Source organism: Zonotrichia albicollis, chromosome 1 (assembly GCF_047830755.1).
Source record: "Zonotrichia albicollis isolate bZonAlb1 chromosome 1, bZonAlb1.hap1, whole genome shotgun sequence".
NCBI lineage: Eukaryota > Metazoa > Chordata > Aves > Passeriformes > Passerellidae > Zonotrichia > Zonotrichia albicollis.
The window spans coordinates 90,792,044-90,811,418 of record NC_133819.1 but is presented as its reverse complement, the minus strand read 5'-3'; positions in this window follow the sequence as shown (position 1 = coordinate 90,811,418).

The window sequence follows — 19,375 nt, the reverse complement described above, 5'->3', positions numbered from 1 at the left end:
GTGGCCCGATTTGTGCAGATTTGGCCTGCCTTGTCCACTTAAAAGACTATTAATCACCACTCCAGTTTATAAATCAAGGAGGCCAAGTTGCTGAGAGCAATTGAGAGGCTGAGGCTCCGCAGAAGCACTTAGCCAATTCCCAGACCCAGGCTTAGCATTTCTTTCTCCCCGCCTTTAGTCGTCAGACAATTCATCATCCTTCTCCCATTGAGGCAAAATGAGCCTGACAGAAGAATGCCTGAAAGCTAATCAATATGATCAACTTCAGGGGGAGAGCACATCAAAAATTTTTTTTGGTTTCTAAGTCCTTTAAATAAACACAACCTATTCACTTTAAGATTTGGTAGTTTGAATTTATAGAAGACAAAACCAAAAGACAAAGCATAAACTAAAAAAAAGATGCAGCAACAGAGGAAAAACACACCACAGACAGCCTTTTGCAGTAGCTATCTATGAAGAATAAAATGTCAGGCAAGGAATAGGACTATTATGATTGTGGATTATCAGTTTTGGGTACTACAGTCACACAGGATCGCTTTTCTTTTACAGCAGTGTCAAGTGCAATTGGCAGGCCAGAAGTCACAAGGAGGTCTGCTCCTGCTAAATAAACATCAGCCTGTTCTGTGCTTGCATGTGGGCTAATGAGGTTACGATAGAAAATGGATCTGCTCTGTAATAAGGCAGAGTGAGGGAACTTGAACAGGAGGTTTATTTTCCTATTCTGTGATAAGTTGCTTTTACATATTTCAAGCACAGCCTTTTTTTAGAAAGAGAGAAAACATAAATTGTTCATTGTACAGAGGAAAGCATGAGTGACAACTGTAAGTGGAATAGACAGTTTCCATTACCCCCTCACACTTGCTGGAGAATAATTTGCAAAGGCTGGGTAAATTGTGTTTTAAGAAGTGTAATGACGTGTAATAATTTCCTGTCAGCATGTCAGTTACAAGCAGAGTGAGTTTGATAATTTTGGGATAGGAGATAGAAAGAATTGAGGATGGGGGGGGGAAGGGAAGACAGAGAGAAGAAATGGGAAGGTCTTTTAGGATCGCTGGCTTCAGAAACTAATGAAAGCATAATTGTAAAAAAAAAAAAAAACAGGTGGAGTGCTAGATAAAAGCAAGAGCTGTGCAGCAACCCGCCCAGATACTAATTCCCATTTGCTTTCCCATTAATCTTGCATAAAGATTCCAGGTCACAGGTCCAGCTACAGGGAGTATTAAGCAATTTAGTAGGATGGAAAATGGCTCAGAAATCAGAAAATGGATGATCAGAAAAATTTCCTTTTCTTGTCCTGCAAAAGGCATCTGTAGCATTATGTGGAAAAATGTTTCTGCACTCAGTCTCTCTGAAAAAGGGAAACAAAAACCCAAACAAATATGGAAAGGAAAAAGAAAAAAAAAAAAGAAGAAACAGTTGGGATGTATTTGACTGCCTACTCTCATGTCTTTGAGAATGCACAGTGTGGTAGAGATCAGTAAATGCCACAGCTTATAGATCAACCTAAGATGAATGAGCCAGTTATTTTCACACTGTTTCACTCCTTCTTCTCATTTTTATCTTAAAGACAATATTGTCTGAGATTTATTATTTATTAATTTTGTTATTTTATCATGCTGGCACTTCTGTCAGGAGCATAATATTTACTTTAATCCAGCCATGGTTGAATCAAATTTCCATTCTCCATTATACATCTATGCACTTAGAGTTAGTCTGCTGACCTCATGACATTTATGACTGATTTGCATTGTTGCAAAAGTAAAGGAAATTTGACCCTCAATATGCAAATTTTACATTATCCACCCCACCATCCTGACAGACCATTATTTCCTTTCTTCAGTACATATGGCTCTCTAGACCTATTTCTTAAAATTAAACATGGATCTTTCTACCATTTCTTCATTTTTGGTGGTGGATTGGGTATAAATAGACATTTTTCTTACAGAAGCTGCTTTAGTATTGAATATAACAATTGACAGCATTTTCTTGACAATCTATTTATTGCTGTCTTAATAGTGGTCTTGCACAATTTCCACTCATCGCTAAAATTTAAGCTTCTAGAGGATAGAGTACTTTCAGCCTTAAATGTGCCTTAGAAAGAAGTCCTTATATCAAATGCTGAATTCATTGGTTAAAATAGAATATTTACCCCTGGATATGCAGGAAGGTAAGTGAGTCCTTTTTTTTTTTTAGTAATGCAACTTTGTAAAACAGATATTAAAATGCTCTGGGTTTGGTAGTTTTGTTTAGGGTTGTTTGGGTTTTTCTTTATAAAATATTAACACCTTTTGCTTCTAAATAGGTTTGAAAGGAATTTTCACATCAATTTCTGTTTTTTTCTTTTCTAATATTTAAGAAGATGCAGAGGTAGTCACATCTTGGGACTGAGTAGGGAACCACTCAGCATATTACTGCATGCTGACTTCAAGAAAGACCTGACATATCTTAATTGTGTGATAGTGCATTTGTCACCACTAATTTTGAAACTGATTGCATTGGAAGAGTTAGGTTATGAATGCAAACACATGCCAGACAGCTGGAAGAATGTGATAAGTCTTGTTTGTCTTCAAGGTGTGCCACTGAAGTAGTCTCCTCAGACTGTGGCTTTCCTCTTCCTTATACTCAATAAGTGTCATCTAAACAAAAAAGAAAAAAAACAAAAAAAAAACCAAAAAAAACCCAGAGAAAGTTGCTTTAAATAAAGTTAAAAAACAACTAGACACAAAATAATTATCATTGTCATTATGTTACACATCATACCAGATGAAATCATATTGCATACGTGACAGCGCAATAGCTCTCAAGAGGTAGTTCCAATGAAGAACAGCTTTTACATCAGTGTTTTTCTGTGAGAACCTTCAAGAATCATCATTTCAAGTCCAACCCTACAGAATTCCATTAACAACCATTTGGTTACTCAACCCAGGTTTCCTCTAAAATGTCGCAATGCAAAGCTTTATGTACTGTTGCCAGGCATAAGTCATGGCAGTTAAACTTCCAGAAAAAGACATGATATTCTACTGAGCAACAACTCCAAGAAACATTTTGGGATCTGGACTGGGAGGCAACCAAACATGGACTACAAGTAAAATGTAATGGTAAACAGCACATAAATGGGGAGAGGGGTGGGATGCCTGTGCACCCAAACAGGGGACACCTAAAGGAGCCAGGAGTCTGTTTTACTTCTGTGAAGAGCTTCACCAAAGTGGTGCTGAATCATTGCAAATTGGCTTCTTGTCCCACGTTTTGGATGGATGTTGACAATATTGTGAGGTTACAGAAAGTAACAATAGAAATGATCCATATGCTGTATAATCTGCCATGTGGTAAAACATTAAAGGAAATCAAGCGGTTTGGCTTATCAAAAGAAAGATGAAAAAATAAAAGATGAATGTGGCTTAATTATAGTTGTATAAGTACTGTGCACTTAAGTGGCTTCTCATCTACTAAAGAAAGTAAAAAGAATCAACAGCCATAAGATAAAGAAGACAGATAAATTCATATTTAGTACTAAGTTATGCTTTTAAAGTGACACTAACTACCAAGGGAAGTGGTGGATTCTCCACAACTTAATATATCCAAAGCATGGTCTGGAAGTCTGCCTGGAAGATAGGCTTTCGTCAAACATAAATCACTGAGCTCAGGAAATAAATCTATATGATCTAATGGGTTTTTTTCTAGCCCTTAGATCCCATGTATTTATAAAATATGGTATAGATTAAAATTTAACTAATAGCTTTGAGACTTTCTTTGGTTTCTGTTAAATTATTGTCTGTTTTTAAATACTTAGTGGGTATCACAGCCTGTCTCTGTTTTCCCCAAGGCACTGGGGTCAATTCAGAAGTATTTCTCTTAACTTTAGAGAATAATTTTAAAGGCAGCTAAAGCCATACTACACACAGATGGTCATACTGGACTGAAGAGCAGACCAGGAAAAAAAAATGCGTGTTTCATATTAGAACATCTCCCTAAGCTGCACAAAAAAAAGAGTTTGAAGAAAGGGTATGTGTTTTGAAGTTTATGTTCTTTCACATTACAGAATTTTTTTCAAACAAGAGCAAGAAAAGCTCCAAAGTCTATTTTTAATTCCTGCTCTTCTTTACTTAGAACTTGTTGAAACAGAACTCTTCAAGAGTCTTTTTCTTTACAAAGAGCTATCAATGGACCTCCCTTCAATCAATATGGAGATGAACAAACAAATCAATATTTAGATATGTAATGCTTCCACTGCTGCAATATGTAAGCATGAATTAAAAGGTTTGGAAAATTGCACCTTCATATCTCCAAAGTGACCATCATTTTCAATTAGGATAATAATCTATTATAATAAATTATTAAATATTCTTTAAAGAAAACTAAGTATAAATATGATCCCTGAAAAATCAGTATTTCAATATGAGAGATATAAAGGAATCAAAATACAAACGCAAATCACAGATAAGTGGAGAAATTAACAAGTTATTAGTATTTTCTGTAGTTCCTCAATTTCCCTCCTTTTAATATTGCTATAATTTCTGCAGTGGTTCTCATTAAGTTTGTGACTATAATTAGAATTTTCCATGTGACAGACACTCTTGAGATAGAAAGGAAGATGTAGATTCTGTTTGGAAGTGAATATTAATAATCATTGTGTTTCATATTGTTTCCATTTTAAGAATATCTAAACAATGAAACTTTAAAATGTTTTCACTTAAGTGTGGTGGAAGTAATCACTGTTTGCAAAAGAGAGATCAAACACAGACTAGGCTTACAAATCTTTCTTTCCCATAAAGATCAATTCTGCCACACATGGAAATAAGGAGAATGCATTCTTGACAGACACGCTGATCCTTGCCATTGTTATGCAGTGAGCTCGGACACATGGTGTGCACTGGTCTGTGAATTGCCCTGGACTGACAGGAAACTGAGCAGATGCTCGTCAGGACTGCTACAAATACTTCCATCCTCTCTAGGTGGCTTGAGGCATGACCATATTCCAAGCCAGGGCCTCTCCCACCACAATGAGTGAGGGAGTTAAACCCACTTGAGGAACTGCTTTGTCCCAGAGACATGGGTTGACCAGCAGTGGAGTTGAAGCTTTAGGATTCCAAACCCTTTGCTTTGAGAGTTTATATCTTCCCCAGTATAATATCTTCCACAGCTACAGCAATTTGAAAATTGTGATTCTTTTGATGCAAATCAGACAAAGTCTGTCAGAAATACAGAGTGGCTAAGATCTGCTCTGTGTCTCTAAAGGTGCTTTGCTCCTGTGCAGTCCTCAGTACTGTGTTTCTCCATGTCATGTGGAACTTTACTCACCTGACAGGATTCTCAGGGCCCTCACATCAACCTTACACTGTTGAAATGGTGGCATCTTGACTACATCAGTAGCTACCCTATTGATTTTGTATCATCCATTCCCTTTGCATCTCAGAGTCTGATGAAGGGAATAAATCAATTTCCTCTTTCTTCAGAATACACTGTCCTCCAAAAAGTCAGGATTCCAGTTCATGCCATAAGGAACACCAAATGCTCTCTACACCCTGAATCATGTAGCTATTTCAAACCTCAGTTGCTTTATAACAAGGTCCCAACTCCTGCACGGTCAAGGTGAAAGGTTAATTCCTGTGGCCAAGGGAATAACACAGGACCGATCTCTGAGATAGATACACCTGACCTTGGATAGGAGGGTTAGTGAAGTCTGCTGAACTGTGACCATCCTGCACAAGGGGGATGACTGGCCATGTCACAGAATCACACTGAGGGCTGGAAGGCCCCTCTAGAGACGATGTCATCCCAGCCCTCTGCTAAAGCAGGTTCACCTACAGCAGGTAGCACAGGATCACATCCAGGTGCATTCTGAGTATTTCCAGAGACAAAGACTCAGCAACCATTATGGACAGCCCCACATTCTTCTCCCATGCCTTTGAGCAGCCTGATAATGCAGATAAATCTTCAGTTAAACAAGAGCCAAATGTTATAAAATAAAATGCAGACAATTTTGGCCATATTGGTCTAATGGAGGCTGCATTTCCACGTGCAGTGCATTTCCATCCAGTGTGCTTTAACTAAAAACCGCCTTGCAGTAAGCTATGGGAAGGCAGTAGAGCTAGAACCAAGCTCTGCTCCCTGGAGGGGCCTGTGACAGCAAGGGGCGTGACAGTGACACTTTTACAGCATTAATGTCACATAGTACTCCCTTCATCCTTGCCAGTTTCCTGAAGGAACCCTACTCCAACACCAAAATGTCCAGCAATGGACAAAACAGTAGGTTAGACTCACTGCTGGATATGTCCAAATAAAAGGACAAATGTGAAAATGCTTTTAGCCTCCTCTGCTGTGCAGTTGCTGCACACTGTGCTGTTATGTGGGATTCTCTGACTGAGTGCCAGCACGGTGTGCAGCAAACACTTGCACCCAAGTTCCCCCCTGAGATGATTGCAAATTCAGAAACTGCTGGTCTCGTTTGATGAGGCATACAAGGCCAGTTCTGTTTAAGCTGTCCACAGCTGCATTATTTCTGTTTTATAGACACTGTGTAAAGCTAGATTTTTACTCAAAATTTCAGAGACTATGCAAAAAATATGATGAAGTCCTGACTGCAGGCACTCTGGTCATGTTACAAGTATAGAAATTATTTCTAAATGCAGTTAAAATTATGAAAGCTCTATTATTTATGATGACACTGATTATCTTCCCCCATACCTCACTGACAAATTCAGCCACTGCTTTTAGATGAGATATCATACTTTGTCCACAGACAGCCCTAGAGGTAGGAATTAATTATTAAATACCAGTTGAGGATAATTACATGATAACTTTATTGACCAAAATCAAAAAGGAATGTGTGGTGTGTTCTAAATCTTCTCTATAAAATGAATCCTCAGAGAAAAGAGAATGTCTATTCTGAAACAAAAAATTATCTCTTATATAAACCATCTTTAGAAACCTCTTTGTCAAAAGCACTAGCATCATGCTCTTAAATCACAAAATGGGAGAACACATTTAAACCCAAATGTTTTACTTGTCAGCATTAAATGAAAACTAGATAATAAAGCAGAACAGTAATTCAGATTCAGTACTGAGGCTCACATACAAACTGTGTGTCCCTGCAAAAATTCATATTTAAATTTAGGTTTGTATATTATTGTGTCTTTCAATACTCACCTTTTCAGAAGGGACATCTGACTTAAGAGTCTTCAAACTGAGTGATCTTAATTGAGCCTTCTGAAAATCAGATAACATTTATCAAAAAAAAGAAAAAAAATCAAGCTTCTATATTATATTACATTACATTAAAATTCCTTAAAATTGTAATCAATAAAAATTTTAATGCTGCTGATTAGTTTTGTGTAATTTTAGAAGAGAAAGTGTTTCATGAAGTGCAGCTACTACTTTTCTGATTCTTTTTGGATATCATTACAATAATAGAATTTCCAAATACAAGGGGAAATGCAAAGAGAATTTAGGTTTCAAATAACAGTTTTGATAGCTGCATTACCTATTTCAGAATGTTTTAATTTATATCTGGGGACCACTACTTGCACTTAACAATATTTTACATATATATAGAACTAAATTGAGAGATAAGAGGTATGGCAGGAATAAAATCCACAAATGTAGAGGAGTGTTTGTGACAGCAGTATGAGAAATTAATTTCAACATGCATATCAGAAATCAGACTTATAACAGAAAAACAGGGTGTCTCAGAACACCAGCAAAATGCTGCCCGAGCATTTGAGCAAAGCTTTACTCTTAACATACCCAAGCTTGTAAATTCTCCCAAAGAATGGGCATAGAGAATGAAATTAGAATCACATGGATGTACAACTTTATGCAGTTAGATGCAAGTGACAATTAAAGGTAGGGTTGAACAGTAGTGTGGTACTTTCTCAAACCTTGGCAGTCAGTGTGGCTCAGTCCCTGCTCAACTGCAGATCTCAGCCATCCTCACCACATAACTCTTTCTCTGTGCCCGGATTTGAGCTGAGAACAAGACAAACTTCTCCTTCCAAAAGGAAACTCAGTTGAGTTGGGAGGAGTTGTATCCATTTTCAATGGGATATATGCCTCACCAATAGTCTTAGGCACACACAGCGCCATCCTGAGTCAACACAAACAGGTTTCAGTTCTGGAAAAGGGCCTGATTCTGGTAGAAAATCAAGGACTCATGCACACAGCATAATGCAGCACTGCATCCCCCTTGCATTCAGAAGGACCAGCTCTCCCAGGATGGTGACATCTCTGCACACTTGCATAGCTTTTCTGCTGTGGCCTACTCAAGCACACGCAGCCGAGTCAGGGATGGCAGAAATGGCAAGCAGTTGGTGAGCTCAGAAAAAAGCACATTGTCTCACACAAGGCTGCCAACATGTTTTCCTCATGGTTTCCCAACTTGAACCCTCTCCATGTGGTCATATGCTAGGTGTGAAGCAGGGCACTTGGCAGATTTGTGGTGAGAAGATGCAAGAGCATAGGGGATAGGTACTGAGCCAGGCCAAGAGGAAAACTGATACCCCCTGAGGTCATAACCAGCCTACCTTTATCTGTGTCTGCCTTGAGCACAGCAGCATGGGCAGCATCCCTATCCAGCTGGCCTAGAAGTCAGAAGTTAGTCCTGACATGGGTCACATGATTGTATAGGTATCTTTGTCTTAATTTTGGATTGATAGCCCCAAGCAAAAATGTAAGGAGCACAGTACCTCCTTCACTACCTGTTCTTTCAGAGTACATGACAAAAATCATATGCCTTAACATGAGAGATATTGGAAGAAGGTTGTGGGGGATACAGAATAAGAACTGTCTATTTTTATTCTGGAAGTGGGCCATCCGCCCATTTCTCCAGGAAAGTAATGCTTACTACAAGTGTAATCACTGCAACTGAATCATTATGTTGTCTGGATTTTTCTTTTCTCTCCTTCTGCCTTGTTCAATACTCTGCCCTTGACAATATATCTTTCCAAAGTCTGTTTCACTGAATAGTCTTTAGACAGTTCTGGTACTTTTTAAGTACAGACTGAAAGTCAAGTCAGATAACAGATAGAAATCATATATAATGGCAAGAGAACAGAATTAGTGAAAGCTTTATAAGAAAAATGGTATTTAGAATAGAAATTATTAATCAGTATTGGTTGGAATCTTCTGTAATGATGAATAATTCAATATATAACTGGTAAGAGTATCACTAGCCTGTATCCCTATACATTTGGTTCATCTGAGAAAATCACTATGTAAATAGAAAGAGCACAGAAGCACTCCAAGGCCTCTGTAACAATGGGAAATTCTTTATTTAAATGATGGAATTAACATCAGCCTGAGGCTTTCCTGTGAATTTCTGATGTAAAGCTGCAATTTGCATATCTGTTAGTGTGTATGATATAGATTATCGCATATAAATAAAGATCTGCAGAGCTCTCTGAATTTTTCCCGTGCAGATCTATGAGTAAGTAATAATGTACTGCCTATTTTGGATTTCTCTCTGTGCAAAGGAGCATTAACTTCAGAGCATACAAGAGTAATTTAAATCAGTGGTGTGTAATATATGGGTGGGCAGCAGCCTCTCCACAGCGGCTCTGCAGTGATCCTGTGCAGGAGCAGCAACAGCCCAATCCAAACTGAGAGTCTGTCCCAAAATATCTCCTTTCCCTGATTTCCCCTATCCCTGAAATTACCTGTTAGTACCCTGTGGAGGGCAGCTGTGCCTGTGGTGTTGCCTCTCTGAAACCCTAAGCAACAGCAAGGAGTAACCTGGCAAAGTCGAGCTGCACATGTGGCAGCAAAGGAGCCATCCAGAAAAGGTGATGAACTCACAAGCAGTGACTGACAAAAAATGCCACCATCACCTGAACCCTGCCTCAGGCAAGGACAGAAAAGAGCCATCACAGTCAGGGGACTAGCTCCACCTCTGACAGGGAACCCCCAAAGATAGGGGCTAGGGCTCCTTTTGCTCCTTTGGCATCATCTGACAATGCAATGGGACAAGGCAGAAAACAGCCTCAGAGTACAGACTGTATAACCCTTGACCATGCACCAGCAACTGTCTGATCATTTGGCTGAGTGGTAACCTTACACTAGTGAGGAATTAACACCAAGGTGGAAGATAGGGATCTCTCAATATGTAGGAGACAGTCTTGATCCTTAATCCACTCCCACCTAGGATCTGAACTGCTGGTAACATCTGCATCCCCCCTAGTAATTCATCCAGCTATGATCCCCTTTGTTTATGTGGTGCCCCACTCTGCTCATCTAATCCTGCACTGATAATGGAATCATTATACAAATGAGAGGATACAGCACAGATGACAACATAATCTATCATTTCTTCCTATAACTGCAATGTTACATGATATTAATGCAGGCAGATATGGAAGGAGAACCTTGACATATAAAGGGGCAGTACTACACTCACTTTGCCCATCTTTGAAAAGAAACACAAGTGTGAAACACAATTGCAAAAAATTGTGCAGGATATTGGTATCACTGTCCATAAACTTGACTTTTGACTTGCTCATAGACCATCATTGGTCTATGAACTACCACCAGTTTACATGAAATCACTTTGTTTCCAGATGTCTGAATTCTAGACTAGCTGAAGGATTTCTATTGAAAAATTTTAACACCTGGAAGTGAATTTGGATTTTGCATTAATATTTTGCAGCTACATATTCAGTTAGATATGCATACTTAGGCTGAAGAAATACAAACTTTCAGAAGAGAATGCAGAAGTAGAATGTGTTTAAGACCTCGCTTATGATATGGATGGACTAGTTTCATGCCAGCTAGATAAGGTGTTCACTGAGAAGGAACTTACTTGAAGAAGATAACTAAAGATAAATCTTTTTTCATAAAAATCTATAGCAAGGATCCTTACAGAGGCCATTAAAAGGTACCAGGATCATATGACATTCCTAAAAGAGCCTTAAAGGAAGTCAGGTATTATGTGAACTAGTATGGGTAACATGTAGACTATGACTTAAAGAAATTTGGAAGAATATCCTCACTTTTATGGGTGTGGTAGAGAAGTCAAAACAGGGTGCATTGGCAAATTGTGAAAACCTCCAATGAAACCTGCAGATAAAACAGAGACAGGTTTGATGCAGCTTTAGTAAGAAAGTCATGCCTAAAGATCTGCTTGAAGGCGTAGAAGGCACGAGCAAGTATATGAGTAAGCTTGAACAAAATGATTGAATTTTCACAGGTCTCATCCAGGGTTCCTCACCATTGCCTTCAAAAGAAAGCAAACTCTTCTGGAATAAAAAGGAACACGCAGGGATATACAAAGATAGAAAATAGCATGAAAGGAAGGTTACCAGGCTGTGCTATGGCACTCTACACTGGCATCTATGCCCAGCTCCATACTGCAAAAAAAATGTTGAAAAGAAGGAAAATACTAAGATGAAAAAGTTTCCAGAGACAGAAAGTTATTTACAATAGTCAGAACCAACTCTATTTTAAAAAGTATGTCGGGGAACACACAATGTAGTGATCGATCTCATGACAGAATGCCATTAGAGATGTGATGCCAAAACAAGAAAAAAGAAGACACACACAAAATAATCTTAACAACACAGTTGTGGACTCTCTGTTATCTACTAGAACTTGCAAAGACAGCAGTTCACTGTTTACTGCTCTGTACCAAGCAAAAAAAAAGCAAAAAATGCTATTACGAAGGAAAAACAGTAAATCAAAGTAAACTCATAATGCTACCATAATTTTTTATTAGTTCATATCCTGAATACTCATGTGGGTCTAGTTGTCACGTTTCACAAACTGTCCTTACCCCAAAACACTCCAAAAGTATTTCGATAAAAAAAAATATTAAAAAAAAAGTAGAAAGAGGAAGAATTATAAAAGGGTGTAGAATTACACAAGGAAACACATCCAAACCATGATTTTGGCCTGCAAAATAACCTGCTGAAGTAGGATGTAATAAAGATCTGTAAAATAATAAATGTTCTTGACAAGGTAACTAGGGAGCCATGGCTCATTTTTACTCCTGACAAAAGAACTAGGAATATCAAAACCAATAATCACTTTGAAAGTCTGAAAGAACAGAGTATTTTTTAATACAATGCACAGCTAAATACTGGAAGTTAATGTAAAATGAATTTATTAAACTCAATAGCTCTAACACAGGATTTTCTGAACATGATACATATATCATAAATGAGTTAAATCAGTAAATCATAGAAAATCATAGGTTAAGTCAGGGGGATTATCACTGTATGTTTTTCTCCTCCTTAATACAAGCTTCATTTATTTTTCCACTGCCCAAGAGGTTAGACAGATCTTTGAGTGGATCCAGACATGGTGGATCACCAAAAATGACCAATATCTTACACTGCTAGCAACATCACCCCCTTGCTCTTGCCTCGAACTTGGTGCTGAAGTTCATGCTGAACTGCTCACAGGGCTTCTGTTATCCACAAAAACCTGTCAAAGTACTTTGTGAGGGAAGTAGGGGCTCATAGCAATTCTGATTATGTCTTTTTTCTTTCAACAAAGGCTTTTGCACACATTATTGTGCAGTGGAAAAATAGAAGACCTAACTGCTTCAGTCTTCATCTGAATATTACAGTACATTTTAAAATACTTAAAAATAAAGTTGCAAACACACTCAAACCAGTGCAAACAAGGGAAGCAGTGTGGATTTGCAGTGAGTGAAGGGGCCATGCTCACATATATTGGCACTACTCAAACAGCAGCTTTGCAGTGCCTCACCTGGGCTGCCAGGCTTTGAATGCACCCATGAAGATGGAGATGCAGGAAGGAGCACTAGAATGAGCAACAGATGAAAAACAAAAGTTAAATGCTTTGTTGCAAGGCTTTGTTTCTTGATAAAGTTGCTGGGAGGTCAGCCAAAAGAAATGAAAGGAAAGAAACAAGCAGCAAGCCAGAGGAGGTTCATATTTCGTAAAGAGAAAATGTGTCAATACAAGGGTTTGGAGGTGACTGTGCAGAAGCAGAAGTGTAAGTGAAATAGCTTATTTTGATGTGACAGCATTCCTGCTAGATTTAAAGCAATAAGTGAAGTGTTGCTAGAAGGTTTCTAATAAGCAATTTAAGAAGTCCCAAGTGCCTGAACAAAAGCTATGTAACGAAGGGCATGAAGGGAATTCAAAGATGTTAAACAGGAAGGAAAACATGCAGCACTATATATAGGAAGAGGTAATGAAAAGGGAGAAGTAGAAGGAGCGTTTGAACACAGCAGTTTTAGGTTTTAGTTTTCCAGGCTACAACTTTTGCCATCTATACCAGTGAAGGCAAAACAGAGTAACTTCGGAGTCATCAAGAGAAATTAAGACGGATTAGATAAAATTAAGACGGAAAAGAAAAAAAACAAAAAAAAAGAGTGATTACAGTTAGAACAAAAGAGATATTAGATACACTATATTTTTTGAAGTTTTTTGTTTTATATTTTTTCATATATATGAAGCTTTGGGTATTTCTTTTAAGAAAAGGGTGTTACTGAGGTACCCAGAAATTACTTTTACCGAGGTTTAATGTTACTGCTAAAAGTTACCAGAACTAGGAAGCTGTGGATAGTTAACGATATGAAAGCTGGGATAGCAGCTGCAAACCTCCATAGTGTGAGGTAAAATCACATAATGATTGAACTCTGTCAGGAGTTTCTAGAGGGCAGAGGGATATATAATTCTACACTAGAGGACAGAAATAGCCGGAGTACTAAATAACACAGCACATAATGTGATTAATGAGGCAAATATTTTTAACAGGTATGAGTTAGTAATTGAAACCTTGCTAAAGACTGCACTCAAGAAACAAATTTATTTTAAGTTATCCTTGTTTCATCTTCTAATTTTATGCAAGGACCGGAAATTAGGCATTTGTGCAATGCCCACTAAACTTTTTTTTATATATTAACTAAGAGATAAAAAATGAAGAGGTTTTTCTGTCTGAAGTTTGTGAAGCAGCTGTTTACAGTGCGTTCTGAGGTTGAGAGAGGTTTCCTGGTATAAATCAAAGCTGCTCACATGCTATGTGGTATTTCCACTGTGTTCTTGATTATCTAAGAGCACAGCAAGTAATCAAGAGTATCTTTCCAGCTCAGCAGAAGCTATTTCCACTGACTCCTTCTGAAAAAGAGGCTCCACTTCAGCTGAAGTATCTGCTGTAGCTGGAAAAATTGAAGGCTTTCTATTTTCCCCTGGGGGCTATGTGGCTTGTGTCCATCAGCAACCTAGCACATTATTAGCTACAGAAGTATTTACCACTTATGGGAACCTGCTTTTCTTCTTTCTCTCCACTTACAAAATGCTGGATTTTATATAACTGTTCACAGATTGAATTCACACCACCTTCTCTGTTAAAATCCCTTTGTAAACATGCGCTGCTGTCAAGTGCTGTGGGCGCGGCCGCCAGCGCTGGGAGCGGCAGCTCCACTGGGAGCTGGGAGGCACCTGAGGAAAAGGAGCTGAGGAAAAGCAGCTCTTTGCTGCTGGAATGGTGCCCTGCCTCTGGTGCTTCCCCTGCCCAGGCAATGCTCTCTCAGCTCTCAGAGGCTGAGGTACCTCCTCGCCACCACCCCACACTAGCTTCACAAATAGGCCTCTTTCCCTAGTCCTGAGTTTCCCCTGGAGGACCAGACTGCAATAAATTGAAGCCCTTATTCTTCCTTCCCAGTCTTCCTATTCTAGTGCACTCAGGATACCTGTGTCCTGGCATTCAATGCCAGACTGCAAACATCCCGAATTAACTGTCCAACCATCATTAAGCTCACAACATCCAGCCTGGAAATGCCTGACCATTAGAAACACTGAGAAGCTGCAAAAATTTCCCAGAAATCTGTTCCTATGCCTTAATTTTGCAACACCCAGGAGTTTTAACTCTCCAGTCATACTGAATTTCATCTCCTAGTTTTCCTCAGGCATCGAGAACGACATGTATTAGAAAATTTCAGTTTATAAACTCCATCAGAAATACAGTTACTTGAAGTTTTGAATAGATCAATTTATAATTTCAGGAAGAAGCATTACATGGGATAGTACCTCCCAAAACTTAAAAAACAAAGAAGAAAAAAGAAACAAATTAAATTTTCCCATGAAAGCTACTTAATATAAAGAGTGCCATCTGCTGGCACTGGCGAAGTGAGGCGTTGTTCATAGGCATCGAGGTTCAATAAAGTTTTGCTATGCCCTGGTAAGGGCACATTTCGACTCTAAGCTGTTTCACACATCCAGTTTTATTTATTCATGGTATTGCCTTCATGGAATAAAAGAGCAATCAAGCACAGTGGTGAAGACAGCTCTTGTGTGAACATGGGAGAGAAAAGCATCATCTACTAATTCACATTTTTATATTCAAAGAGTGTCTTTGTTGTTTTGGGATTTCAGCATCTCTTTTGCTTTCTTTATCATTAATCGATTTTTTGTACAATTACTTTGGAGAAAATGAAAATTAAAAATATAAGAGACATTTTTAAAATGCTCCGGATGAGACTTTCAAAAGAACCTACCTCACCTTGTTCTAAATGTTTTTTGCACAAATGTCAAACAGCTTCAAAAATCCAACTTGCAAGTCTCCGGTTGAGAAGCACTTTATTGATAAAATGCTATTGTATACCTGCTTGAACACATGAATTTTCTACAAAAGCACATGGATCAAGCCTCCTAAAATGCTGCTTAAATGCCTTTTAGTATTATTGCCTCCTCCATAACCAGGATTAAAAAAAAGCAATGAGATGTTCCCTGTGTCCTGGGTCCTGAGCTGTGCCAACAACAAGCTGAATAGTGAGAATAACTAGAGGGGATGAGGATGAAGGAAAAGGGGAGAGAATGTACTGCCTTGCAAAACATCTTTTTGTCTAAAACCCAAGTTAAAGTAACATTCCCCTTTACTAGCTCAATGACTGTTTACTGAAGAAGTCTACTTTGCTTTTGAGTGTCAGCATTATTTTTGACATTTACACTTCATGCTGCCCTGGTGAAGTTAAAAAAAAATCTTAGGAAGATTACATCCTCTGTGGAGACAACAGAGATTTTTATTATTTTGAGACATTGGAGTTCAGTTTCTGATGTTCAGCATGTTCACAGCACAACTTATTTTATTGTCTTCCCTAAAAAGTTTCCATTCAGATTTCAACTCATTCCCACTCTCTCCTCTAACTTCTTTAGAGGCCATTACATTACAAAGTGTGCCAGACCAGTTCCTGAATAGTTAAGCTCCTTCCATCTCTCGTACTGATAACAGCTATTCCATTTTGCTTTTCTTATAATGTTTTTTCACATCTGACTCTCTGTTTGACTTCCTCCACTTTGTTGTGCAGTCCCTATGAATTATTGAGGCAGTTTCCAGTTAAATCTCTCTATCCAAATTAAGCACTCTTATTTTTAACTACCCACTTTGCTATTATCCTAATAGCATTTACTTCCTCTCTACTGTCCATTTTCTTATCAGTCAGATTAGCAAAAAGTCAAGAAGGTTGCTTTGGTACTAAACTAAGCAAATATCTCTGCATTGATGCTTTCACCAGTCTGTTGATGCACATTATCTTCCTAGATATTTGCCCTCTAGGTATAGAAAATAGAAGAATTCCAGGAAACCTCTTTGAACATCTTCGCCCATCTAGCACAACTCTTTGAGCTGCTCAAGCCAGTTTCTTATTCTGACAGTCGAATAGTGAGCTGACAGTGGAAGGATTCTGCCCCAACCTGTTTAGAATGACTTTCACACTCTGCCAGTCCCTCACAGCATTATGCCTGGACAGATTTACAGATTTCACACAAAACTCTTTTGCATTTCCATCCACTTTGATGGCCAGTGTCTTCATATTTCTTATCCAAAAAGTCATCTTTCAGGGCAGCCTTATGTTCCTGTGAAACTTTGGCCATCTTTCTTCCTTTTTTCTTTCTGCTTATCTGTTGCCTTCTCTTCTTCTTCAGCCACTAGCCCCGGCTGTTACCATTTATTCAATCTCTTCCTTCTTGCTGCTCAATATTCTGTCTCTAAAGGTTGCACCTCATCACTCCTTTCGCAGAACAAACTCTTTCCATAGACCAAACTCCTTCAAAATATTTCCTTCACATTCTGGTATTTTCCTCTGCCTTGTCTTCATTTTAATATATTTCCAGAGGTCTCCTTTTCATCTGGGGATCTGCCAATCAACTCATCTGCAACTACAGTTATGTTCATGCTTTTTCCTTTCATCTTATCTGTCATATTCAAACACATTTCTGTATTCTACCCTCATTTCTAGCTGCATTTCAATCTCTCACATTTTTTTTTACCTGAACATTATGAGATGACCCTTCATGCATATGTAAATTCTGTCAGAAACTCACTGAAGGATAACGTACACTTACAGCTTCTGCATCCAGTCATCTTCATGGTTTCTGCCATATTTTGGTCTTCTCCACTGGTGCCCAAGCTGCTACATCTTTTTCTTCCTTACCTTAGTTTAAAATTGAACAAACCATCTGCATACCAGTGTCCAGCCCAAAATTCTTTTACTAGACTCATACCAGGCTCTAGTTGCTTTGATTCTGACACCTTCTTACCTACATTAGCCCACCACTTCATTTAGGGTTAACTCTGATCAAAGGCCATGATCAAAGACTTCCTCCCTGTGCTTTTTAAACTAAGCCATATGGCTTTGCAACACAGCTTATCTAGTCTTGTTTGAACTGGTTGTGCACTCCCATGCACAGCAATCATTTCCAATCATAGTAAGAAATTCGTGCGGATTTTCTGATGCACTTAGGCCAAAGCTCACATTCCAGTCACCCCAGGCAGAGAAGCTGCCTGGTGCTTTGGAAGTCTGAACCAGAATTTCACAATTCCTCACTCATCCAGCAGTAAATACCTGGAAGAAGGTGGGCATGCTTTGCCTTTGGGATATGAGTTTGGTTGAGTTTCTTCTTTTTCAGAACTAAAACACCAAAACAGAGTTCAAGCATGAAAAAATGGACAGGGCTATTCTGTTGATAATTTGAGAAAAATATACCAAGAGTCTAAAACCTTCCTAATGAATCTGCAGATATTGATAAATACAGGGGAGGACTTAATATAATGGCCCTCTCAGTCCAGGCAGGGTGAGCTACTTAGATATTCTCTGACGTAGCCAGTAATTTTCACTAAATGGTCCATTTGGGTCTAGACATTACTGGTTTTCCCCCTTGTCTCTTTTTATTCTCAAAAAAAAATGTGAACCAAATTTTAAATTTGAACAGAACTCTGCAGAGATAGAAGGTGAAAACAGCGTATTTTGTTTTACTTTTAAATGCCTAGAAACATTTTGTTTGCCATAGAAAAATCCTCTTCTGGGAAAAAACCACCAGTATTCAAGATGTTACCCAACACTGCAATAGATTATAATAATTTATAGGAAAACCATGTCTGCAAAAAGAACCAAGAGTGAGAAATAAGACTGGAAACAAAGCCCTTGATGGACTCTGAGTGTTTTTACATCTGAAACTTAGACCACTAAATCACTGGCTCAGAAATCATTATGCTGACTTCAGACCCCATAGTCTTTTCTTAGTTTCGGTGCTATAATTTTTTTTATGTGGAGACTGAAGTGCTGTACGCTATACTCCCCTTCTCCTGGAATTTCATTTTACAATAATATACATATTATCTTTCTAATCTTTACAATTTCTATCATGAAAACATCATATTCAGAAAATACTAATGCATTCATGCAGCTTCCAGAACTCTAATAGCATGAACACTAATGTATTGTACTGTTACAGCTAAAACTTGGACTAAAGAATCAAAATAAAATGTTTATAAATGCCATATATTAGACTGCCTGGTTTGTTATAAGGTAATAAACAGAAAAGCTTGCATCTAGTCATTCGTGGTTGTTAAATAAGATTCTTTGTGACTTGCAAAAAAACTAGAACACAATGAAGAATTATCAGTGCATTCTCCACGGAAGTCATCTACATGTGTTTATTTAATAAACAGAAGATGGCTTTATTATACACATTTGATTTCCATATGCAATCGTCTCCTTATCTGTCACTTGTATCTAAGCAGGGTGCTTTATACAAATCTGAAAATGAAAAATTCAGAGCAGGGCACAGGAAACTCATTTAATGTCGAGTGCAGTCAAAATCAAGATTTCTTTATTTGTAGTAACAACGCTGTTAAATCAGAAAATTACTCTCCTTTTCTGCATGTCCTTCTTCCTTTACAATTCAGTTGTTTGATCATAAATTGTCGAGTGCAATGACTTGTCTCCTCCACTTTCCACACTGGTCGAGACAGATTAAAAACTCCGGCATACCACCAACCAGTCTCAGCATACCATTAGCATATATATGAGATTTGAGACATTTTCTAATATTCTCCAGCAGAACTCATCTGTCAGCCAGGTGATGAATTATAAAAACTCTTAGCTTGTTTAGAAAAGAGGGGGAGAGTGAGAGAGAGA